Raw genomic sequence first — 26,814 nt, 5'->3', positions numbered from 1 at the left:
ACCACGCTAAAAGGTGTGTGAGTTTCAAATACCAACAATAATTGAGTACCTACTGACAGCTTACAAAGCAGGCTTGATGACGGCAAGCACGTTTTCCCTACCATGGCTTTCGCAAAAGACAAAGAGGGTTTCAAAATCTTCCAGAAAAGAACAAGCAGGACAGCTAGTGTCAGGGGCTAGTTATTCACCTCTGTTAATGAAGCCACTGGGACCATCATCCGCCTACGATTTCCGCCTAGTGGGTTTTTTCAGCTGCTGCATGGGCTTCAGTCACTAAGTGTGTTTGTAGCGCACAAGTTTGGCGAGTGGGAAACATTCGGCAGCCATGCCATAGCCCCTGATGTAATTCCCCGTGACCTAATTTTTTACTTCCAAAACCGAAATTCCTAATCGGCGTCTATCATCGTCCCCATTCATTGTGGGCAAAAAGTAAAACATGTGAGTGTATTCACAGACTGATCGTGGCCGGCATATGCTGACACTTGGAGCATTGCACCGGCTTCTTCTCTTTACTTAAACTTGCACCTAAATATCTTGTTTTTATACTTCCCACAATAACAAACTACGATTATATTCCTCACAAAGTGTGGTTTTTAAGCGAATGTCTATAACCATTCTCTAGTAGGAGACACATCATAATAAGATTCGTAAATTGCACAAAAAGAGCACCCTTGACGTAGAATCGGAGGAACTCACACGTCATTTTGCTGTGACCCATTTGCTGAAGAATGAAAAAAAAGTTGAGTGCAATGAGTCGGCTTCTTCAGAGGCGCCACAGTGCTATAAGCAAAAGAACGGTAGAGCTAAATTTAACGGCAAAGTGCAGTAATCAAAGAGAGCTGAATGGCATTAGCGTCGGGGTGGTGTAGGATGGTAGAAGATACTAGTACGGCTGCCTCAGGGTTCTCCGCAGCAAGGCCGCGAACGCCGGCAGAGGCGCTGCTGTCTTTCGCGCATGCCGTTCGAAGAGCGCTCAGAGCAGCGACACCCCCCTCTCCAAAAATCCGTAAGCGTCCGCAGCTCGGCACTGCGGCCTAGGCGGCTCCGGTTGCGGACTCGCAGAACGCATTCCAAGCTTCCGCTGTTACCGACTTGCCCATCTCTGCAACTCGCAATCTTCCATAGAAAAAATAGGGAGCACACTTAGGACTGCCACGTGCATTGAAAGCGAAAGCATGAATGTCTCATTGTGTCTCCAAACAAAATCTTTAAATTGAAACCCAACGTTTCGAAGCCGGCTCGGCTCCTTCTTCAAGGGTGACAGGGGGCAGTAGCTAGCGTGTTTAGGTATGCATGGCAGCTCAAAGAAGAAAAGTGGCCATTGGCCGCCTCCGCAAAGTCCGACCACGAGACCACAGAATTAACGCCCCATCCCTACCGCCTAACCCGCGCCTTTCGCATGACAGCTTTCGTTCTTCGACCTCCTGCTCCCCATCATGCATACCTTACGCAACCTAGCGCCCCCAGCCACCCTTGAAGAAGTAGCCGAGCTGGCTCTGAAAAGTTACGTTTCAAATTAAAGATTTTGGTTGGAGATGTGCTAGAGTTTATTGTAAGCCTTCAAACCGCACCAGAGAGGCTAATCTGTCAAAATGTTTACTTTGTTTTTTACTTTAGGTGTTGTCGGATGGAATGCCTATTGCGAGTTAGTCTCCAACTTGACCAGCAGCTGTATGCTGTGTGCAACGATAAATAGTATGACACCCCATAAAATGTTGGGCTGAGGCTTAGCTAAAGTGTTAAGCCTGTATATCTCGAAGCGAAAAGCGTTTAGCAAGGCGTGCCTCTAGTGATTCTGGCGTTTCAGTCGCTTGTCTAGCCTTGAACTCTTCATATCTTCGCTGCTTTTGAGCCAACTCCCACGCTACCACTTCTGGGTCTTCTCCTCCTTCCATGGTGAAAGGTCAGACGACGGAGGCAGCGCGCGGCGGCGACGACGGCTGCGGCGGCAGCGGCCACCTGCGCTACGCGTGACGTCACTCGGTTTTGCGCATGCGCAGCTGTGGCAAATTTGTATTGTGGCTCACGCGAAGCCCCGTGTTGACGAGCCTAGTGAAGCTTTTCGCTTCAAAAACGCTATATGGCGAACGGTTTCGTGACAATGTTGACACTAATATCGGGAAAACTAGCACCACATTGAGCAGCGCAAATTATTCCGTGGAATCAAATGGCGCGTGAGAAAAGATTTAGGAGGAAGAGGGAGAGTGACTGGCTGCTCTTGATATGTGTTGCGCATGGTCGTCGAACTCGCCTCTTCGGTGGTTAGACGACGGCAGTTGCAACGCGGGACCATCTCCGGATCAAAAGCTACAGTCGCTCACAGGATATCGTCTGATGGAGTTACTACTACTTTCGCCTTGAATCTGCACTACCTATTATTGCAGCGTCTTTTCACAGGTACCGCTTCTCGTACTCCGTTCAGGACAACGCTTGCGACGTCCCGGCCTATCAGACGCCAAATCGAACGGGTGAGTCCTCAAAAGGGGCGCTTGAGACAGAGTGAGAGAGAGAGAAAAACTTTAATGCTGGTGAGGAATTCGGGGCACGCCCCTGGGTCCCCGCACAACCCCACTGCCCTATAGTGTTTATGTCCATAACACTGCGAGCCCGGCAGGTGGCGATGGTCTCCACGGCCGGGTCCTCCGAGCGCAGCAGGGTCTCCCAGTCATCCCAGGTCTTGTGGTCCTCTAGGCTGCGCGGGAGAAGGTCTGCCGGGCAGAGGGAGAAGATGTAGAGGGAGGAAGCGATGGGTTCTGGGCACAGGGTGCAGGCAGGAGGAGGGAAGGGGGATGATAGTGGCTTAGGGTCAGGGTGAGGGGAGAGTGTGTGTCTGTAGTTTGCGCCAGTGTGTTGCATGTTTATTATCTAGACAGGGGTGGGGCGGGGGTAGAGCTGGCGCGAAGCTCTGTAGGCCTGCGTCAACTAGCTTACGAGTGCATTCGCTCCCTCGCGAACCCCCAATCCGAGGACACCTGGGCCTGGTTTAAGAAACCTCGGGCTAAAAGGTCGGCGGCCTCAGTTCCGGGATTCCTGGAGTGCGCAGGCACCCATAGAAGCTCAGCATGGCGTGCCGAGGAAACGAAGCTTTCGCAATTCAACTAGCGTTGCCTTTGTCAGCGGGAAGTATACTTCCCGCTGACAAAGGCGACGCTACCGTCATCTTGGACAGCAACGACTACGTTGAGAAAATGACTGCCTTCTACAGGACGACAGTACGTACTTGACGCTGAAGCGGGACCCTACGCTCAAGGTAGAAAGAAACTTGCAGATTCTTTTGACTGACGTCTTCCGATTTGTTCCGCCGGACCACAAGTCACTTTATTTCAAGCTCCTCTGCCACAATGGGTCAGCTCACGCCTTGTATGGTCTCCCGAAGATCCATAATCCAAACGACCCGATGCGACTAATAGTTGACTTTACATGGTCGCCCTTATACCGCTTGTCGGGCTACTTACACAAGGCTTTTGCGCCGCTCGTTGGAAAGGGCTCGACTTTCATACGTGACTCTTTCGATTTTATTGAAAAAGTACGTGATGTCACGGTGGAGGACGACGAGGTCATGGTGTCCTTTGATGTGAAATCGCTGTTCACCAGCGTACACGTGGATCTGGCTGTGGAGGTGTGCCGCTCAACGCTGCAGAATGACGACGGATTGTGTGGAAGAACCCTTATCGAAGCATCGGATCTTCTGAAGCTGTTGCAGTTCTGCCTTGAGAACACTTATTTTGTTTTCCGGAGTACAGTCTATAGACAAGTTCATGGCACTGCTATGGGCGCATCTATATCGGGGACAACCGCAAACCTTACCACGCAAGCAATAGAAGCTGGCGCACTGGCTACCTACGAACCACACCCAAAGGTTTTTGTGCGTTACGTCAACGATTGTTTCTGTATTATCAAAAAGAATGCGTTAGGTCCTTTCACCGATCACATCAATAGCATGGAAGATTCCATTCAATTCACTGTAGAGGAGGAGGCTGCACGCCGTCTTCCTTTTCTGGACGTTTTGGTGGAACGCCGTGGAAACCGCCTTTCTTTCAAAGTTTATAGAAAAGAAACCCACACAGGCCGGTATCTTTATTTTAATTCTGTCCACCCGGTTTGTCTCAAACGCTCCGTCGTGGCTTCCCTCGTACGACGTGCCAAAAACATCTGCATAAGGCCAGAAGATCGGGCTGCTGACCTACGCCAAGTGCGCCGAGAATTGAGTGAATGCGGCTACCCCAAGCACTTCGTGGATTCTGTTCTTCAACGGTCTTCACGCCCATCAGAACCAGTTGGTCCTCCTTGCCGAGCCCGAGCCGCTATCCCATATGCGCCGGGCGTGAGCGAGTCTGGCTCGCGTTCTGCGCACTTACGGTGTGCACGTCGCTCACGTTCCTGCGTGCAAGCTGAGGCATGAGCTGGTGGCCGCCAAAGACAAGATAAAGAAAGAGAAGTTTCCTGGCGTCGTCTATAAGATTCCCTGCGCAGACTGCGACTACTGCTATATCGGCGAGAGCGGGAATTTCGAAAGGCAATTGAGGGACCTCAAGAACGACGTCAGGAACAAAAAGATTGCATCTAATGCACTTGCGGAACACGTGGAAGCCGCGACGCATAATATAGCTTGGGAAGAAGCATCAGTCATCGCACGAGAAAAGAATTGGCTGTCACGTCGATATCTGGAATCCCTGATAATCCAAACTACAGACAAAACCCTTAACCACAACGCAGGCAATCTCCCGCCTACGTACACAAGATGCTTGGGGCGATTACTGCGACGTACTTAAGCTTTATGCTTTGGGCTTTCCGCCCAGTGATCAAGGCTTCCGTATGGAAGCCGAAACGTCTTTGTTTTAAACAACAACCTTTTGGTCGGCGTTCCTTTTTCTTCAGTCATGAATCTTCTACCCGACCAGACGAGTTTTCGTCAGACTTTGGATTTCATAACTACTACTGTCTCGCCTAATATGTGCTAGCTTAATTGCCTACGATCACAGATAACTATCTTAAGTCTACTGCTGATGGCATGAGATATCATGGTGACGTCATGAGTGCTGATGAGCCATATTACGCTTTGACATCAATATGATCTCAGACGCTGGTAACATTCAGTGTTATATTTACTCATTTCATCTGTATATGCAAGGAGATATATTAAAACCGTATTAGTTGCATTTTATGTGAAGTTTTAACCATAACATGTTTATGGTATGCTGACCATCACTTCACTTGAAACGCGTTCTTGCCATACTCATACAATGTTGATACTTCAGTGCTTATGCCTTCCAGATAGAAATTCGTGCTGACGAATTCCCGCACTGCTGAGGAGGTTTGGTACTCATGTCTTGCACGCCTATTCTGTACTTCGCAGACTGTGGTGTCCACTTTGTGCGATGCCACATGATATGGAGCTAAAAAAACACAACACAGGTACTTTGAGTCTGTGTCTTGTAATTTTTATTTACATCTGTTCCGCCAGCAATACCACCACGAACCAATACCACAGACAATAAAATATTCTAAAAGACCACTCTTCCTACCTCGCGGAAGAAGGCAGTCATTACTACGACATTATTTTTTGGTATTCCTACGTTTGCATCCATAACGTCACTATCAACTTTGTTTGCAGAATACCTCCTGGAAAGAAGTTTTGTGCAAAAGAACTACTTCACCTGGTCTAACCGGCTCAGAAATTTTGTGTGAAGTTAACCTTGAGTGTGTCCTTGGCAAAACCTAGCGTAGCAACAGGCCAAGGTGAAATAAAATAAATATCGCCGCGATTGAGTTTCTAACCAGCGGCGGCGCGAAACAGATCAGCTTAGCTGGCCGCTGCATGAGCGCACTATGCTATCGTCGCCGCCGCCGCTGCTGCTGTTGTTGCCAGGAAGAATAAACAAGAAAGAGCACCGGCCTGCCCACTGGCTCAAGCTAAGCCACAATCGCTGCCACGTGCTGAAAGTAGGAGAGTTGAAAGATAGGAGAGCAAAGATTGAAAGAAAAGACGCGCGCGATTATGTCCCGGGCAGATCCCAGAGGAAGTGCAATACCGGGCAACCCGTGCTGGAGCGCTTCAAGCACTCCGCCACATTTACAAAAATAGGTTTATTATCTTGAGTCCAAATGGGACCCGTATCAGACACTGTCTTCATCAACTTCCATCTTCGGCGCGATCAGATCAGATAAGCTTATACCTCGATTCAATTCACTCATTTTTAACACAAAGAACTTTCAGCGTACGTGTCCATGGGAAGCATTTTGGTCACTTTACCTCCAACTGATGTTTACCCAGTGCTCCGTCCTCGCCCCCACATTTTTTTACGTAACTTTATATCTCTTGTGCGAGCCCTAGAGAAGATGCCTTAACATCACAGCTACCCCTCTTGGGTCTGACCCTATTGTGTCAGCAATCATGTTTCATTCGCATGGGAAACAGCTGTGGCTTACGGAAAGCAGCCCCTTTCACTTTCAGGGTAAATAATTCTCAAAGTTTTAAAGTATAAAGTTTGCGTGTTCTAGGTGTTCTACTTCATACATCTGGAAACGGAACTCCATGGCTAAGCGTGACCCGTATATCGGCTCACGCTACTCTCAGTCCGATTCGACGCATAGCTGTGCGCTCTGGCGAAGCGCGGTCTGATACCGCCCGTTCTGATACTTGTGGGCTCTATCCTCCAGCTGCGGATACTGTACCAGGCACAATTTCATCACCTTACCGGTAGTTATAGTGGAACTCCCTTGAAGCAATCAATCGGGAGGCAATGCGCGCCATAACTTATCTCCCTCGTGTTAAACCTATGCCCATTCTGCAGGAGTACGCTAACTTAATATTTTCAGTGAAATCATTGACAAGTGTGAGGCAAACAGAGCACGCAAGATGCCCCTTCAGCTTCATCATTTACAGACTCTGCCTCCACGGTCATACTGTCAATTCAAAGACAATCGCTCTTCTGATTAGCCGCCGACATCAGCCGCGCATCTACCTCCGCGGTGCATAATATACACCGATGCATCACACGCAGTACTGCAGGGAGTTACCGCAGTTTATAGTTCCTCCCATCTTAGTCTTAACTACCATCCTAACTTACACCCCCCTTGCCTTGGAGCTTCAAGTGATGCACAATCCAATTGCTTCCGTTCCACTCGTACCCGCTTTCGATATTGTTGATTTTTACACTGACTCCCTTTCCGCCCTTAAGCAGCTTAAGGCTATCCGGAGGACATTTCAAATTACACAACCCATTCACCAACTCTGAAAAAATAGCACGGTCCGGTGCATATACAATGGATTCGCGGCCATGCTCACGATCCGCATAATATTCACCTGGGGCCAGGTTACGTAACTGTGACAAATTCTGTCACAAGTTATTGAGAGTGACGTCAAAATGACGACACGATGAGACGTCACCACGTGGCGCAACGAGGAATCAGCCAATTACAGCAGAGCGGCGCCCCGAGAGCATTCGAGGGACCGTCTGCTTAATTGTTTTTGTAAAAAGGAACAAGAAATAAGCAACTATGAAAATAACTAATATTTTATTTTGCCAAAACATTGTTTAAATTAGAAAATAATAAACAAAACAAAAAGTGTTTGAAGTTGTGCTAATAAATTGGCTGGTGGGTAACTTTTTCGGTGCCGCGGGGATGCGCTGACGGCGGTAAGACGTCAAGCCGCTTGGCACAAAAGCAGCCGATTCTATGCCGTGTTTATTGTTTGTTACGCGGCGTCTGAAGTCAAGCTACTGTGCGGTTGACCCAAGTGCGCAGATTAATTTGAGCGAATGCAGTGAAGGCTACGTGCCTGCCGAGCGAACTTGCAAGAAGCGCTACGTACGAAATCGACGAAGACAACTTGTTGAAGTCTGTGTTGTTCGGCTTTCGATCGATGATAAAAATGCCAAAAGTTGAGGTGTTGCAGTAGGTGACGAGTGGTTGTCTGTTTCTTTTTCCTTGTGAAACAGATGACGACCACGAAGTGCGATTTGATGGGAAAAATAAAGTGCTTTGCCAGCATAAGCATATTTTATTTATATATCTGTGGCAGAGAGGTGACAGCGGGAACCCACCCCCTCTACGCACTAACTTTACAAACTGCTCCCAACACTTGCTGTACGCATTTGCTCACAGCCGGTTGTGCGATGCAGATGTACGCCTCATTACCAATGACAGCTTGAAAGCCGCCGGTAGCAAATAACCGCAGTGCACACAGAACGTGCCGCCGCACTGACAGCGCACTCGCACGCAAACCTCCCAGTTCATCGGCGGGTTTGTTTGCCAACCACTTAACCGTCTGCTTCTCCAGTCAAAAAAGGCGTCGAAACAGCTCGTCTGGCAAGTCAAACGTAGTCAAACGCGTCTTTGTGCGTCCTCCTTCGCCGTTGCTCGCGCTGGCGCAGCCGGCTCAGGCGTATCGAAGCGTACACCGCCGCCAATTTCTGTCACAAAGGCAACGGTCAAATTGACGGCTTCAAAACTATGACAAAAAACTGTCAAATAGCGGCTGCATAATTAGGTGTGTAGCATCATCACTTCTGCCACATCCGTGACGTCAACAGCAGCTGCCCATGACGCAAAAAACCAATATGCCCGCCGACAACGACCGACCAATAGGAGCGAGGCTTATTGACACCTTTGTGACAAGTTTTTGACAATTTTCCTAATTGACAGTTACGTAATCTGGCCCCTCGGTACAATGACACACCTTGACACATCAGTCATCCCGCCCCCTTCCCCTCTTCCCCCAGATCCGTTCCTGTGCCATGTTTTCGAGAAACAAGCCTTGCGTCAGTGAACACGCGTTCTAATTCCTCCGTGTTCGTACCCTCTCCCCCGTAGTCTCAGTCTGGAGGAGAAGGTACCCATCCGCCGGATTCGGGAAGGAGCCTCGGCTCTGACTCCCTCTGTGAGTCATCGGTGGCGTGAGAAACGTTTAGAAGTGACAGAAGTGACTGACAAGTGACCCTGTTGTGGTTCTGCGCCTGAGCTGTGCGATGCAAAACAGTTGATGTGGACTTGCCCGGCTACAGCCTCCTTGAGACGACGCTTCGTAAGCAGGGTAGGCCTAAGAAGGGATGTTGAAGACGGCTATCGCAAGGAGACTCTTGATAATCGCTTCATCGAGAAATTTGTCACTTTTTAAGCGAGGCTTGTTCACGCTCCTTCTTCTAAATTTCTCTCCTTTTCCCGCTATGCCTAATGGCAAGCATCTCAAATTAAAAAAAGAAAAACCTCGATCAGTGCTTGTCGATTGCCAGACGTGCCGACGAACCTGCAAAAGCATGAGCCAACCAGAAAAAAGATGCGTTCGCAAGTCTACTCCGTTTAGCTATGTTAAAACCATGATACATTTTTTACAGTGGTGCTTATTGCCTTGGGGCAAGAATAAGAGTCTATATTTCCAAAATTTTTCATGATACCTAGTTTTTCGAAATTTTTTATATTGTATTTTAAAATTCACAGTGGAGAGCATTGTCTTATCTCCTGTAAACGTCGGAATGACGCTTCCTAATGCCAGCATGCTTGCTCCGAGCGACGGCTGTGGAGTGGGAGCTCCCTCAGATAAAGACATTTTTTTTTCAAGCCCTCCGGTGCCTCAAGCCTCTCAAATGGGGGTAAAAGTCCCACAATCAGACCCGTGATTCCCTTTTGATTACAATTTTGAAGTCATGAATGTCGCAGCATTCAGAGGACATTTGCTTTTGAGACCCCACTTCTGACACCAGTGTGATGACCCCCATAATGCGCAGGTCCACACGGGACGGAGAGGCAAAGAGACACCGTATGGCTCAGTTTAAACAAACAGGTATATTCAATAATTACACATGATTAAGATTATACATCAGAGGCTGGGGCGTCCGAGCTTACGTGCCGACGACTTCATGGGGGCGATGGAGTGGCTCCGGATTGGGCTCGAGCGGTTGCTGGCAGAAGCTGCACGCCGTCGGGCTTCGGCGCTGAAGGCCCTCTTCGCGAACGATGTCGTCCTGAGCGTTCTTCTTCCGTACTGCTTGTCGATTTTTATATCCTCTTCTCTACACTCCCTAGGGTGAGGACGCCCACGCCAGAGGGGAAGGAGGGGGGGCTAGGGCTTTCACTTGGGCGCACAAACATACCACCGCACTTTGGTCTCGCCCCCCTCACGTGTTGAGTCCGAGGGAAAGAAGGTTGTCTTCGAGGTAGCGCATAGCGTCGGCTGTGGTAAGGCGCGCTCTGGCCCGCTGACAGTTCCCGCGGGTCACCGGCCTCCATTCTCCATCCATCAACTGACACTCGCTCCTCAAGGTAAGGCGCGCTCTGGCCCGCTGACAGTTCCCTTGTCCTGGAATGTGCTCGGAAGGGCCGCCCCTGGAACCGCCACGCCAATTGGGGAGGATAAGCCCGTTTCCCCGCGGCGGCGGGTCGGGTTGGGCTTAAACCCCTTCGTTCTGGTTGTCATTCTCAACGAGCATGGCTGGGTAATTGATGATGCCTGTCATCTGGGTCTCCGTCTACGCCGCGCCGTCGAACGTGGAACCTCGTAGCACACACAAGGAATGTACCTCGTAGCACACACAAGGAATGTACCTCGTAGCACACACAAGGAATGTACCTCGTAGCACACAAGGAATGTCACACTCGCTCACCCTCCAGAAGAATGTTCTCCGAACATTTGAGTCCCTGCAGCTCCCCTTGTCTTTCTGAATCGCCTCGCACAGTGCGTCCGACAAAACACTTTTCGCTGCACTCAACACCACTGCACAACACCATATGCCTCCGCTGTCATAACTGGCGTCTCCAGGGGCAGCACTGATCTTCTTTTACAGATAAACATGAAACTCAGCACCCAAGCCTCTCCTTTCTAGTCCAAACTGGACGAAATAAATTTACCACAGTTACAAAGGAGCTCCCACTTCTAGCACGATCACGGCACAGACAAAAATATAGATAACGAAAGGAAGTAGGGTAGGTTCTGCATGCGCTCCGCATGCTCTCCTGTGAAGGTGTTACTTAATGACAGAAAGGTTTAACTACTAACTCCGATAACTTAACACATACGCATATAGCAATGTTATGAGCTGCGGCATTACACAATTCTGACCAGTTCACAACTCCGCTCTGTTTACACCATTAGTCCGACTTAGCTTTCCGATTTCGCAGCGGATATCGGCCTTCATGAGTCATACTAAGTAAGTCTGTGACCCTTTGTCTGCTTTGGGACTCGCGAGGGCTCGTGGCAGGAGCCTCTCCTGGCGTTATCTGCGCGGCAACCTCGCGCGCTTCTTCTTCTAGCAATGCATGAAGTAAATCTGGTGGCATTCTGGCCGTCACCTCTGGCGCCTGCCGAACAAATGCAGGAGAGGGCGTTTCTTGCGAACTATCTGCGCGCTCCGCTTCACTTCTGTCCCCATCAAAATCCGCGCTTTCCCTTTCCTCATTTCGTGAATACTGAACCGGTGCCGACTTGAGGCGATTTGCGTGTATCCTTATCAAGCGCCGGTTCACGTCTCGGACTCTGAAGTTTACCGGAGAAAGCTTCTCGACAACCTCGCACGGTCCTCTCCACTTCGTCTGGAACTTACGAGCTAGCCCAATCTGCCTTTGGCAGTTTTCAATGTACACGCTGTCCCCCACATTAAACGGCGCGTCTCTAGCACTGCGATCGTGCACCTCCTTCCTGCGCTTCGCCGCTTTCTTTAAGGCCTCCTTTGCGATGTCCCTCGCCACTTGCAAGTGCGATTCTAGCTCCACCTTATAGTCGTCCAGTGAAGCGTATGGGACACGACGGGGGCCCTCTGGCACTTCACTAGGCTGGTCCGGGTCTCGGCCGTAGAGAAGAAAGAATGGCGATTCGCCCGTGCTCTCGTGTGCTGCGGAATTGTAGGCAAACATTGCATACGGGAGCCACAAGTCCCAGTCCCGCTGGTCGCGCGAAACAAAATGCGACAGGAACCCGGCCACGGTTTGGTTCAGTCGCTCCACCGCGCCGTTGAAGCCGGATGGTACGGTGTTGTCTGCTTCTTAGCGATCTTAAGCAGCTCGCAAACTCTCCTCATTAGCTGCGACACGAAGTTCGTTCCCCGATCTGTCAAGAGTTGCCTCGGGGGTCCTTGTCGGAGCACGATCTGTTCGACAAATGCTCTTGCAACCGTGTCTGCCTTCTGGTCTGGGAGTGCTACCGCTTCCGCGTATTTTGAAAGGTGATCGACAAATACTAAAATGTACTTGTTTCCGGAAGTGGTCGTGGGCAATGGGCCCATTATGTCCATACCTGTCCGCTCGAAGGGAGCCGAAACCTCAGGGAACGGCTGAATTGGAGCTGGTCTTCGTCCCTTGGGTGTTTTTCTTTCGAGACAGGAATGACACTTCGCACAGTAGTCTCTAACATCCTGTCGCATGCCACTCCAAAAGTACAAACGCTCCACACGCCTGCGTGTCTTCGCTACGCCAAAATGACCGGCGCATGGCGCATCGTGAAACGCGCGAAGAACCCTTTCTGTCCACGACCGAGGTATGACGACTCTCTCCCAAGCGGTTTTCTCTGGTCTCCCTTTCCTGGTTGGCCTCGTGCGCCGACACAGGGTGCCGTCTTTGCCAATGAAATAACCTAGCTGTTCGGGGTGAGACGGTGCGCCCTCTAAGCTTTCGATTATTCGCTTCAGGTCAGGATCTTTGCACTGCTCTGTGCTTAATTGGGCGGGGTCGACTACGGGGACAAACTCATCTATAGCTGCCACGGCAGCTGTGCGGCTGAGTGCATCAGCATTCAGATGCGTCTTTCCTGACTTGTGCTCAACTTCAAAGCAGTATTCCTGCAGGTGTAGATTGCATCTAGCGAGTCGCGAGCTAGGGTCCCTGACACTCATCACCCATTTCAGAGGATGGCAGTCTGTGACTAGCTTGAATTTGCGGCCGTAAAGGTAGCATCTGAAATGCTTTACTGCCCAGACAACGGCGAGGCACTCCCTTTCCGTAGCTCCGTACTTTTGCTCTGTGGGGCTCAGCTGTCGGCTAGCAAAAGCAACGGGATGTTCTTTGCCCTCGATAACCTGAGATAGCACGGCACCAACTGCGAACTTTGACGCATCTGTGGCCATAACGAAGGGCAAATTAAAATCCGGGTGGCGCAACAGCGGTGCACTCATTAGCTTCCTTTTCAGGGCCCCAAAAGCATTCTCCGCGTTTTTGTCCCAGCGAAAGGCGACATTTTTGGCTGTTAAGGCGGTGAGCGGCTTAGCGAGCTTGGCGAACTCCTCTATGTGCCTTCGGTAGTAACCGATCAGGCCGAGAAACTGCCGGACCTGGCGGACGCTAGTCGGGGATGGAAAATCCGAGACACACCTTAGCTTCTCAGGGTCCGGTCGCACGCCGTCAGCTGAAACAACGTGCCCGAGGTATTTCACCTCGTTTTTGAGGAATTGGCACTTAGAGGGCTTCAGCTTGAGACCCGCTCCTCTTAGTCGCACCAAAACCTGCTCAATATCGCGCAAATGGTTCTCAAAACTGTCACTGTATATGATAATGTCATCCATATACACGAAGCACAGCCTCCCCAGAAGACCTGCCAGGATAACATCAGCGGTTCTCTGCCAGACAGCAGGGCTGTTGGCCAGACCCATCGGCATTCTTTTCCATTCATAGGGCCCTGAGGGCGTGTTGAATGCCGTTTTCTCGGCATCTGCCGGATCCATTGCTATCTGCCAGAATCCCGCCGCCATGTCCACTACCGTGAAGTACCTGGCAGAGCCCAGCTGAGAAAGCGTCTCCTGTATATTGGGGATGGGGTATGGATCGATGCGAGTTACGGCATTTAGTTTGCGGTAGTCCACTACCAATCGATACGAGCCATCTGGCTTTTCCACCAATAGTGCTGGTGCTCCCCAGGGTGACTTTGAGTGTTCGACAATGCCGCGATCAATCAGGTCCTGCACCTGCCGCTCCATCTCCTCACGTTGGGAGTAAGGAATCCTGTACGCACGCTGGTAAACGGGCGATGAAGTGCCGTTTTGTATCCTGTGATTTATAACGCCACAGCAGCCCAAATCCAGGTTGGACGCGGCGAATACCTCCGAGTAGTCGTTCAGCAAACCAGCCAGAGCCTCCCTCTCCCTGGATTTTACGTGAGAAAGATCGAACGACACCTTTGGAGCAGCCGAAGGACTAGCATGCTCTACAGTTGCGAGTACCGTATCGGTGGGCTCACGTTTCTCTATCGCAGAGGTAAAGAAAGCCAATGTTTTGTTCTTGGGAAGGCTCAGTGGCTGCTGGCTACAGTTAACCACCCGTAGGCGCACTCTGTGGGCGTCATTAACTGTCACGAGGCACGCGGCTGCCTTCAGGCCATTGCTGAGACAGTCGACCGGCTCAAGCACTCCCACGGCGCCGCTCTCTACATCTGAAGGCACAAACGCGTACAAAATGTGCTCCGACCAAGGAAGGACGACCGCCTCATCGACCAGCCTGACGGCAACCCGCGAATATACCTTCTCCAATGATCCCACTGTTTGACGGGTGTCAATATCGGTAATGCGAATCTCAGCCCCTCTCCTGTTCAAAAACGGAACTTTTGATCCGCCCGCATTAACCTCTTCCTCAGAGAATGAGACTACTACCTTCCCTTTTCTCAAAAAATCCTGCCCTAATATACCTGACACTCCGTTTGGCAGAGACACCGTGTCCGGGCATACGTAGCAGGGGTGCTCCAATGCAATTCCGCCGAGAGAGAAGTGTAACCGGTAGAGTCCACTTATGCCAAGAGGATCCCCCGTTATGCCTACAAATTTGGTTGCCATACCACCAGACGCTTCCAACACCTCGCGGTCCCCCTTCCTTCGAAGCGTGTTAAAACTGCTCTCCTTAAGCAATGTCACCTTTGACCCCGTATCTATCAACAATTCCATGCAACAACCATTTAACTTGCAACGCACAACAGGGCATGCCTCGTCGGCCACACAAACTACCACCACCTCATCATCCACTGCTCCCTGCCCACGCTCCTCAGGCTGGGGAGGACTGACTAGTTTTTTGTCTCGGTATCTGGAGCCCCGCTGTAGGCTTGCTTAGGGCGTGTCTCGCCTGCTTCTCTTTGTGGCTCCCCACGGCGCACGTTTTGGCAGAACCTGGCGATGTGTCCGCGACCCTGGCAAGCGAAGCATACGATTTCTTCAAAATCTCGCATACCGCGCCTGTAGCTTTGTGGCGGTCTCCGGTTTCCAGCGAATGAGCGCTGTTGAGCGCGCGCTTCAACCTGGCGTTCTACCTGCTGAGATAGCAGCTGTTCTAAGCGATCTAATCGCTCTGTCAAGAGAGCAACCTCAGGGTTGAGCACCGCTCTCTCTATGACGCGTACTCTCGCTGCGGCTGTCGTTAACGCCTCATTTCGTTCCTCATCCAATGCGGCCTCCACGGCTTGGTCGAAATTGCTCGGCTTGCGCGAGAGCACGAACCGGCGCACGGGGTCTTGCAGACCAGCCACGAACAGAGCGGTCATTTCCTCTTTAAGTATATCCTCCGCGTATTTCTTCTTTAGCTGGTCTCCTTCCTCCTCCCTGCTTAACGTATCGCGCGCTAAGCGCTGAAGCCGCGACGCAAACGTTCGCACGTCCTCCCCTACCATCTGTCCGGCGTCACGGAACCTCTGTACCCGCACGTGACGTGGTTCAGTGTCGAAATGCTCAAACGCGAGCTTCTTAAATTCCGCAAATGATTTTGTGGATTTTACTTTTTCGTCTCGCCATGCAAAATCATGAGCAGCTCCTGCCATCTTACACCTCGCCATTCCCAGCATTTGAGCATCGGACCATCCCCCCATTTTCCCAATCTCTTCTAGTATGGAAAAGAAATCGCAGATTGGAACCCCTGTCTTATCTCCTGTAAACGTCGGAATGACGCTTCCTAATGCCAGCATGCTTGCTCCGAGCGACGGCTGTGGAGTGGGAGCTCCCTCAGATAAAGACATTTTTTTTTCAAGCCCTCCGGTGCCTCAAGCCTCTCAAATGGGGGTAAAAGTCCCACAATCAGTCCCGTGATTCCCTTTTGATTACAATTTTGAAGTCATGAATGTCGCAGCATTCAGAGGACATTTGCTTTTGAGACCCCACTTCTGACACCAGTGTGATGACCCCCATAATGCGCAGGTCCACACGGGACGGAGAGGCAAAGAGACACCGTATGGCTCAGTTTAAACAAACAGGTATATTCAATAATTACACATGATTAAGATTATACATCAGAGGCTGGGGCGTCCGAGCTTACGTGCCGACGACTTCATGGGGGCGATGGAGTGGCTCCGGAGTTGGGCTCGAGCGGTTGCTGGCAGAAGCTGCACGCCGTCGGGCTTCGGCGCTGAAGGCCCTCTTCGCGAACGATGTCGTCCTGAGCGTTCTTCTTCCGTACTGCTTGTCGATTTTTATATCCTCTTCTCTACACTCCCTAGGGTGAGGACGCCCACGCCAGAGGGGAAGGAGGGGGGGGCTAGGGCTTTCACTTGGGCGCACAAACATACCACCGCACTTTGGTCTCGCCCCCCTCACGTGTTGAGTCCGAGGGAAAGAAGGTTGTCTTCGAGGTAGCGCATAGCGTCGGCTGTGGTAAGGCGCGCTCTGGCCCGCTGACAGTTCCCGCGGGTCACCGGCCTCCATTCTCCATCCATCAACTGACACTCGCTCCTCAAGGTAAGGCGCGCTCTGGCCCGCTGACAGTTCCCTTGTCCTGGAATGTGCTCGGAAGGGCCGCCCCTGGAACCGCCACGCCAATTGGGGAGGATAAGCCCGTTTCCCCGCGGCGGCGGCGGCGGGTCCGGTTGGGTCCGGTTGGGCTTAAACCCCTTCGTTCTGGTTGTCACTCTCAACGAGCATGGCTGGGTAATTGATGATGCCTGTCATCTGGGTCTCCGTCTACGCCGCGCCGTCGAACGTGGAACCTCGTAGCACACACAAGGAATGTACCTCGTAGCACACACAAGGAATGTACCTCGTAGCACACACAAGGAATGTACCTCGTAGCACACAAGGAATGTCACAGCATGCAGGTGCTGTACATTCTGAAAACTTCGCCGCTTCTGCAAATATTGATAATGTAAGTTGAAAGAACTCTTCTTTAGTGGAAAAAATATTGCTTATAGCGTTTTTAAGATTTACCACGTGAAACCAAATTCAAAGAGTAATTTTCATTTATATATTTTTTTTATAAAATATGAGAATTTGTGCGCACTTGTTTTTGCTACACCAGGGATAAACGTATTCTTGGGTTTTGGCCCTGTTTTGCGAATTAAATACTGTGTTGCCTAGACGCTGAGCTGTGCTTGAAGCATAATTTGCAAAAATTATCTCCTTGCTATATATATTTTGTAGGGTATAAAGAATTATTTTGGATAGTGTTCATGGGCAGAGGGATTACGAATACATGCATTTATCACAGAGACAGCGCACCGCACACCTGTGAGCCTTCTCTACCTGTGCGACATCCGCCTTTCTTTGAAGATGGCACACCACGGTGGCATACGTGAGTTTCGTCGTAACAATAAATTCATAAGCTAATTTCGTCGGGCTGGTTGGTGCTCTCTTAACTTGTGCGGTATGAGCACAGTATTGATTGAAGATGTTATATGAAAAATGTAATTACTCCAGTTAGGTCGATCATTACATATCACGCTAAATATTAGTACTTTGTGACTTGCGAGACAGATATATTATTGAGGGTGTAGTTAAAGAATATCGAATATAATTTTTAAAGGTTCAGTGACATACCCGTTAAATTACACCAAGAACCGACACAGTAAAGCATAACTGAGCATGCTTTAAACCTAGAATAGAGAGTATTTCATTAAATATATAATAAAAAAGATAAATTAAAGATTTTCGTTGATGGGCGACTATAAATCATTTACATAGCCACAAACAGCAGACAACTGAGCAAACTCCTTCGAGAAACACCTTAGGTGAAATCGACGGGAGAGGAAGAAAAACTGGAAGGGATCCTTAATCTCCTCTTTAATGGTGTGCCTCGACAGCGTTGTTGGGGTAATGCCCACATATGCGGAATTCATCATCCTTGACTTTACATTCATAGGTGCGCGGGAGCCCTCGTACCATTCCTGGGGCAGCGGTGTAGCACGCCAGAAATTCATTTTTTTCGGCAAACCTCTCTGCCTTTCCCGTCACTAAACCCTCTCTCTTAATTGATGCGCCATTGTGGTGCGATAGTAGGGGATTGAGCAACCCCGGTTGCTCCTCCCGAGCGACCAATCATTAATTTAACTGCCACAGTGGGCAGTTAGTTCACAATCCGCTGGGCAGGTTGTGACGTCTCCACAATGTAATGTGACCAAGCTGGTCCACCTACGTTGCTTCTTTGGGGACATTCGGCAGAATGGCAGCCTTAACGCGATCGCGTAAAATCTGTTATTTTCCACATACTCGATTGCGCGGAATTCACGAAATTGGGAGAAAGTAAGTTTTTTTGGTCGACTGAGCTAGTAATCTGCCCCTGCCGCAGCAGCCTAGGCGTGGACTCACACCGTTGCAAGCCTGCGTTCGTTATCACGGCACCCTCACACACCACCGATTCCTTTCAAGTGAGGTGCCTTATTTCTGCAGAGAGTTTTGCACGTCTACCGGTTAATCCTCTTTAGCAGCCTTCATGCTTGTAGAAGATTTCCGCTCCCCATACTAACGCTCTTCTCTTCACCGGGCCTTCTGTTTCAGAGTGAAGGGCCCATTTAAATCTTGCCAATAATGAACAATTTGCTCAGACGAAAACAAGTCCTCTAAACATTGGCAAGATCCCCGATTCTTCTCTCTGCCTTGTTCATATTGGATTGACTAAAATCTAAGTTGGCAGTAAATATGTGAATAGGCGTGGTTAATTGCGTAACGGTTGAAAATCCCTTCCTGAAACTATGCTGAACTGGAGTGGATTGAGAGCGGTATTTGTATTCAATATTTACACATAAGGATTGCGACAAAGTGTTCGATAATTTGGACGAGTTTTTCTGACCTCTTGAAGCCATTAAAAAACCGATGATTGGGTCCCTGTAGGTGGCGCGCTATTGAGTGAGATGCCTGCTTCCGGTTCGTCTCAGTGCTGATGAAAACCATAGTGACAGTTGGATGCTGGCTACGTCTCTTCCGGAAAAGGATAGAGGACCCAGGTGGCAAGAAAGTGAGCATCAGAATTGAGGCGCATTTCATGTGACTGCCGCAATTAGGGCAACCGCAGTCTTGATCATGCAGAGTCCTACGTCAATTTCAAGGGTAAAGCCGCAGGCGTAGGGAACTGTGCAGTTGAGGACAAAAGCGCGCGTGCGGCCCCAGAGGTGGTCCTTTCTCGTTAGTAGGAGCGTACCGCAATGCAGACTGAGAAACTGTATTGCGACGACGTAGAGGCCACCAGGTGGGTCGCAAATTCAGCCTCGCTTTGTGAAGTGAGGTCTTCACGCGGGACACACCCAACGCGAATCGGTTGTGGCCCTCCAGACGATTAATTTTTTCCTTAAGCTTTGGGTTGCGAATTATGTCTCAATGTTGGCGTTCTGCTTGAAGCCCGTCGGTGCTGATTACGATGTGGTCCAAGGGAGACAGCGGGATAGCGACTACAGCAGAAGTTGCCTATACTACATCGAACACTTCCACACAAAGAAGGAAGGATGTGTTGTTAAGGGCAGCCTGGTAAGGATCGAGACAAGAAGAGCTTATTAACGAACGCATCCCCACCTAATTCGAGCGCGTTATTGCGAAATTTTGCGAAGAATACAGTCACTTCTGAACCATTTCTCAATACAGCCCTTCCCTTCTTTTTGTTTCTAGTACAAGAAACTAATTGATGAAGCAGTTCTGCGGCATCAGAACAGCACGCGTTTAGGAAGTCCGAAAAAGGTAAATCGGAGCGAAAGTAAGACAAAATAAGTAAGAAAAAATAAAAGAATAATATCGCAACATATCGTTGGTAGCGCTGAGTTAGACAAAATATATCGAAACGGTAGGTCTTGATTACATGATTCTAGATAGGTACCACTTTTTTCTCCATCGTCAACAAAGCAATGATTATGCTTCACCTGAGTTGGTTACCGTAGGTAAAAATTTCTACGCTCTACTCAAAGGATAAATATCCATTGTAGACCCGCACATTCTTCCCTCAACGCGGTATCTCTTCTTCAGCCAATCAACAGAGATCGCGGGGAGGCACAAAAACTTGTGCCAAAAACACATATGTATGCGACAGTACGCCTTGTTTTTGGTTTGTATCAGCTCTTTACTCCGTCTGCCAATGCAGACGCTGCCGCAGAATACGACGGTCACTGGTATTGCAAATTGGGTCTGTTTTGGAGTCAGTATACCCTTCAGTGATCTAGAACTTCGACAATATGCGAATAGATCAAGGATAACTGACAGTAATAAATATTTATAATGTGAATTTTGAAGTACCAACAGAAGGCCAGCTTAATAACGAAAGGCGTTGCTTACAGAATTCTGCGGAAATGAGGAAAAGAAAGAGGACCAAAAACACTAAAGAAAAACTTCAGGCGTTTTAATCCGTTGGCAATCTACAAGATGACTCTTACAACAAAGTTGATAATATGATATTAGAAATTCGCAGTAGCTCCTAGCTAGCACCACAAATTGTGGCGGCCTGTATCCCTTTTATGGGAGAACCAGTTATTTTGCTAGAACTAATCATAAAAGTAACAGAGTGAGCCTTAAACAAAATTTAGTTTTTTTATGACATCTCGTAAATGTAAAAGTCAGCCGAGTATCGACGTCTCGCTCCCTTTTCTTTCAAAGGCATTCGAAATTCAAACAATAGGCAAAAGTGGAAATGGCGAAAATATTAAACCCTCTGGGTGAAAAGAATGCGAATTTTGAGGAGTATACAGCTAAACAGCTTTTTACCAGAAGCTCTAAGAAGAAGAGGACCTGTCTTAGACATGGTAGATAAGAGGAGGACTGGTTCAAAACTTACTCAACACTTTTCAATACAAGCCACTGCAACTCGTGCTTAATGCCCAGAATTCCATGTGCACTTCACGCCACAGCCTAGTAGTGTAACGCTACATTGGGAATAAACAGGTTCTCAGCCTGAACCCTCGGTCACGCTGAGTAATTTTTCTTTATTAGAAATTTGTCATTCCTTCTCATGCGTGCCGCAGTGAACTACACCGCTGTCCTCTATTTTTGGTAACGTGTTAACATCGGGCGTTGTACGACATAATTTCCTTCGGTGCGGCCTTTCAAAAAATCTCCGGCGTCCGCAAAGAATTCCTGCCGACGCACTACGCCAGACATCCTAGCTGCAGATGCCTTTAGCCAGGAGGCGGCAGGATATAGAACGTTCTACAGTCTTATTTACGCCCGCGAGTACATTTCCGTCTTCCTGTATATTTTTCTGTGGTCCTGGCACTCGCACACAGTAAAGCTCACTAAGTAGTGCTATCAATATAGCTCCACAGCTAAAGTGACTGCCGCTCAGCTTAGAGTGTCGAGCCGGACGGACACAGCGATGCCCTTTAACTATTTTCTACAATTTTTCCGTACTTTGCTCGTTTTTTGGCTGTGCCGATGTCTTTTTACGCTCCATCGGCAGTTCTCAGACAACATTCTCTGCGTGCTGCGTTGGCGGTGAAAAACACCTCTTTCTCCTTTGTTCTCTTATGAGCCTTTTAAAAGAGCCTATAAGCCGACTCATACAAGAAGTAGTGGCTCTAAGGCGCGTAGCCGCTCGCCTGGGCATTGTTGTCGATGTGTGCACCATCGTGAAATCATATTCATGTCCTCTCCTAGTTATGTGCGCTCGACGCAATACGCACTATCATAGGAAAGCAGACAGTGCATCCCATTCACTGCAAGGGCTACACTCGCTTCCTGTACGGAAATTATCCGCAGGAGACGCCGTACCGCCCAAAAAGTAAATTCTTCGCCGCACCACGCGTGCTTTAATTCCACCGCGTGGATCCAACCTTCCCGGCAATTTAACACACCGTGCGACGGTGGCGTTGAGGATAATCCGGGTGGATGCTGCGCTCACCTCTGTGGTCAGGGCCTCCTGGACAGACCTCTGCTTCTGAACTTCCCCTTCCGCCCCACTTCTGCTATACAGGGGCGACGTTGCCTAACTTTATGCTAACTTGCCCTAGGCTTCGGTAGCCACGCAAGCGACACCTCGGCAGTCAGGCACCTCGACACCTCGGCATCCCAGCCGCCCGCCAGAAACTCGAATCTGGGCCCATGGGTCCCAATACTGGGCCATGTTGGCATTTATAGCTGACACCGGCATGCGCATGTACCTATAACCCTCTTAAGACGAAAGTCATAATTCCGCAATAAAAAAAAGAGGCAGTTGCGTCATTCTCAATTGAACCAAAGCTCTCGGACATCCACTTTTCATGACTGGATTGAAAAGGATTTCATTCATTTGCTTTTTTCTGTGCAATGGCACTGGTCCAATTTAAGTATTTCTAGAAGACCCTTTGCTAGCATTCTTCTTGGCGAAAGCAGCCCTTGCCCTATTGTCTCAACTCTTGAAAGCGCAGTTTATTGTTGCTTCTTTTTGCCTCTGCGCCTTTATCCGTAGATCTTAAGCTCCTAAAATAGTTAGCCTTTAAAGTACCATAAAGGAAATTTTTTTATTCTCTGCAACTTCGCGATTCTTTTCAGTGCGTTATCTTGCTTCTATGAAGCGCGACCATCGCGCAAATACAGGCGCCGTTGGGTAGCTATTCATTTAGTCATTTTGACCTCTGTCACTACGGTGCAATGTTTTTCCGCAGAACATATTGGATAAAGTTAAAAAAGGAAGAATAAAATAAGGACTTGCAATCAAAACCTTGCGATGCCTCGAATATGAAAGGACTCGGCTGTCAATTGGGGACCAGAATAAAAGGAATTTCTCTGCGCAGCCTTGGTTGGCAACCGTCATGTCTGTGATGCTTCTTTGCTGCGTTGGTTCTAAATGCGATGCACTTTATTTTGATCAGTATTCTCAAATAGCTTGGTTAGGTAACCTTAAAAGCTGAGGGACGTTTGTATGTATCTTTCAGCATTAATTTAAAGGGAAACGCAAACAGAATAAAAAGAAGTGTGAACACGAACGAAAATATTAGAAATTTTGCCTGAAGGAAAGGGATGAGTAAAGAATTGAGGATGAATACGTCTAAGGATTTTAAAACTTTAAAGCATTTCCATTTTTAATTTGTGAAGAAACAAGTGTCAATGATTCCTACACTCCTTAACGGCAACGGATGCGGTTGTGTGTGCTCTAATAAAGACGCATATATGCAATTTGTATCCATCAAGGGCGCATGATGTGTGGCATCATGTTTCTTCGAAGACTCTTTACCTATGTGTTATACTAGTATCCGGCGCCGTTAACCCACGGAATACTCCTAACCCAGCTCTCGCTTTAGTACAGGCAACTTGTTCGATTTTGCAAGAAAAATTTGGTTGCACGTGTGTCACTGCTGCTTAAATTTTTTTGCCACCTCGATATTCATTTCTTCGTTTAAAGTACAAAGTGTTTAAAAACCGATTCTTGGTAAATTGATGCGGACATCGTCCAGAAACCGCGGCGAACACAAGGCCGAGTGCATGAAGCTGAACACGATGACTATAGAGGTCCAAAGCCAAACATTAGGCCAAGCACGGAGCCGAACGTTAGCAAGGATTGAAAATTCTCTGTTCAAACGCTTTATGTCGTGCTGAAAAAGTCGCTTTACTATACAAAACTGCCGAGCGGTTTTTGAAACATCGCCGGCGAAAACACGATATCATCATTTCCCGACGCCTTAACTCACTCGGCCATTCCAGAACGATTTTTGAAATCGTGGCATTTATTACTGCGCATTATTATCTACCTTTATATACACAATATGCTTACAAAGCCACTAGGAACCGTTATTGAAGCCACTTCAGAATAAAACATGTCTGGCCAACACAACACTAGATTTAACGAAAGAGTTCGCAGCGCAAAACAAAGGACAATAATGGAAAAAATGGAAAAACTCGCTTTCTTTTTCAGTCCCGTGCGTTGAGCTGTGAATTCTGTCGCAAATATGTGCCGGCCTGCCCAAGTCTCTGAAGAACAGCAGATTGTAGGAGAAAGCTGAGCACGTGCCCCGGAGTGAGTGCCATCCATTTCCCTAAGATTAAGAGATGAAAGTATTCGATGGTCACAACGTCAGCACCTTGGGGAGACCGAAGCAGACTTTTCGATTTTACGTGGGAAACTGGCAGCGCTTCATGGCTTAGTACTCAGAGAAGAACGGCTGGTGGGCATGTGATTACTCCTATCGGACAGTCCTCGGCTAGAATCAAAATTTGTACGTCTGCGTTTTTTGTCAGCTTCGTCGTTCTCCGGGAATGTTCTCGGGATTTGATTCTCGGTGTTCACTTCCTTCTGGAATATGGTGCCCTCATCGACCTCCGACAGCTTACTGTCGCGTTATCAACTGAGAAAGCAGCTGCCAGTCCCTCTGATGGCCAACGCATATACGCCTTCTAGTTTCAACCGAGTGCGTTTCACTACCGGCTTGCTCTAACGATTTTGTCAGTGTTCAGTGTGACGGGCAACGTGATGGGCGAGTCGCTGCTGAATGCAATCATTGCTATTACTCTCGTTCATTCGCAGAGGGTGTCACACGTTTAACTCGGGAGCTAAAAAGATAAAGATAAAGAATTGTTGCTTCAGATAGACGAGGAAAAAATGAACCAAGAATACAAGTTTGATGACTGTAGAGTAATTAATTATTTATCGGCAAATATCGAAATTGCGTCAAAATAGCGTGGACGTCGATATAGCCATGGTAACAACGTGACGTCACATTTACCAGAAGTCGTCATGCAATAGTGAAAATTGTCACAGAATGGTCGGAAAAACGTCAAATTTGTGTCAAATTAGATAGAAAAATGAGTAATTAAGCGTAATTATTATTTAATATCTCCAAAAGATGTATAATTTGTGTATCGATATAGCCACGGGAACGGTGTGACGTCACGTCCACCGGAGGTCGTCACGCCATAGTGAAGATTGCCACAGAATGGTCGGCTTTCGCCTCTCAACACTTTATTTGCTAAAGTGTCTCGTAATTTTTTAATTTTCCCACGGTGTCTGTGCAGCCCGAAGCTTTGTTCTCCTCAACGGTCACTTTGAGCTTTTGATCCCCAACTTTTCGAGCGAATCACGCTATTTCTATTCCTGTACTGCCATCGCGTTCGCTGAACCGAAAAATGAAGTTTCCGAACGCTGGCTGCAAAATGAAGCCCCAGTTTTCACAGCGCGCATCTTTTATATATCCTTGTTCTCTTTTTGCCATGCTTTCTTAGTTCTGGCTCTAATATCATTCATACGTTTATTATGCTGTTACATTATCCATAATGCGTGCTCTGTCCTTAATAAACCCGCACCATTCTCACCACTGGCGAATTACCAGAGTAAACGTTCGCATGGCTCATGATATGACAGAGCCTCTGTCCAAGCGCCAGCTTTTGCTTGTACATTACACTTTGCACGAGAGATGATTCACCTACCTGTAAAGCGCTTGAAGTGCTTATGAAATGTATTTGTTTTTGTTCCCTCCCAGTAACAACCCTCATTAGAGGTTTAACAGTATGACCAAACAAATAAAGAAATAAAAAAAGGAGTTAACTGAAATGCAGAGGCTGTCATTATCATCGCTGCGTGGAAACAAAGCTACTTTCCTCTACCTGTCCGCTTTTTGATGGCGCCGTGTCATACGTACTACTCTTTTAGCCATAACAATCTGAAGTTTCCGTACATTCTCATTACGCGCTTAGTTCTGCTAAGTTCGCATACTTTTGCGATGTGGCTGAACTCAAATTTCGCAGCGGTCGTGCCTGTTAGCACGCACAGAAAACTGCATGACGACAGCAACAGAGCATGTCAGGTAAAACGTGAAATGTAAAGAAAACGACGTAGAAATATCTTGTACTTCATTCATGTTTCTTATAATTTTTTTTCTGTGTCTGCAACAACGCCGCACTGCGCCGGTAGTTCAAGTTTTCTCTCTTCACCCTTGACCTTCAACAAATCCCACTAGAGCGGCGAGGGATAACTGGTGCTTCATGAATCTGCAGTTGCCACGAAACTTTTTTATGCCCTTTGGTCCTCTTCCATGCACTCTAAGAAGTGTTAGGAAGTCCATTTTGTCTTTAAACTCTCATCTGAATCTATTTTTAAGTCTGCAGTACTGCAACGCGATGTACCCTTAGATCTTTCCACTGCTTTTCACTTCGCAACCGTTTTGTGTGCTACGGTTATTGTGCGCAATTGTGGTCGTCTTAATGGAGGAGTGCATTTAAAGGTTACATTTTTACCTCCCTTTGTACGCAGGTTTCCGTAATTGCGTCGCAAAACACCAAAAGACAAAAGTGAGAAAGGGATCCGAAAGAAAGCGTTGACATAATAGGCGCGTCATCGCAACCAAGACCGCTGAAGCGATTGCTGCAGCAACCGATTCCATCTATGCCCCAACCCTTTCAATTGATATGTAGTTTGTAGGAGCTTATAGTATATGCGAAAAGAAAGTTTCGAAGAGCGCCGCGCCGCCGCAGCCGCATCATGGGAGCGATCGCTGCGGCAACAAATACCAACTTTTCACACTCCTGTGTAATGGTGGTGTATGCGGTCGTAGGGACTTGACCAAAAGGGACTGGCTCAAGTATTCCTAGAAAATTAACCGTTTTAATTTCGCGAATCACGACAAAAAAGAGGGAAAGAAGGAATTTATATATTAGATAGACTGTATTAAAAATAAGTTTCGTCCTCTTATGTATGAATATGCTTTCATGATGTTCCCATTTGTCCCTTTATCTGTTCTTTGTTCTCGTGCTTCCGCCACCGTCAATG

This window comes from Amblyomma americanum, chromosome 7 (genome assembly GCF_052857255.1).
Source record: "Amblyomma americanum isolate KBUSLIRL-KWMA chromosome 7, ASM5285725v1, whole genome shotgun sequence".
In the NCBI taxonomy this organism is placed as follows: Eukaryota; Metazoa; Arthropoda; class Arachnida; order Ixodida; family Ixodidae; genus Amblyomma; species Amblyomma americanum.
Note: the sequence above shows the minus strand (reverse complement) of the source record.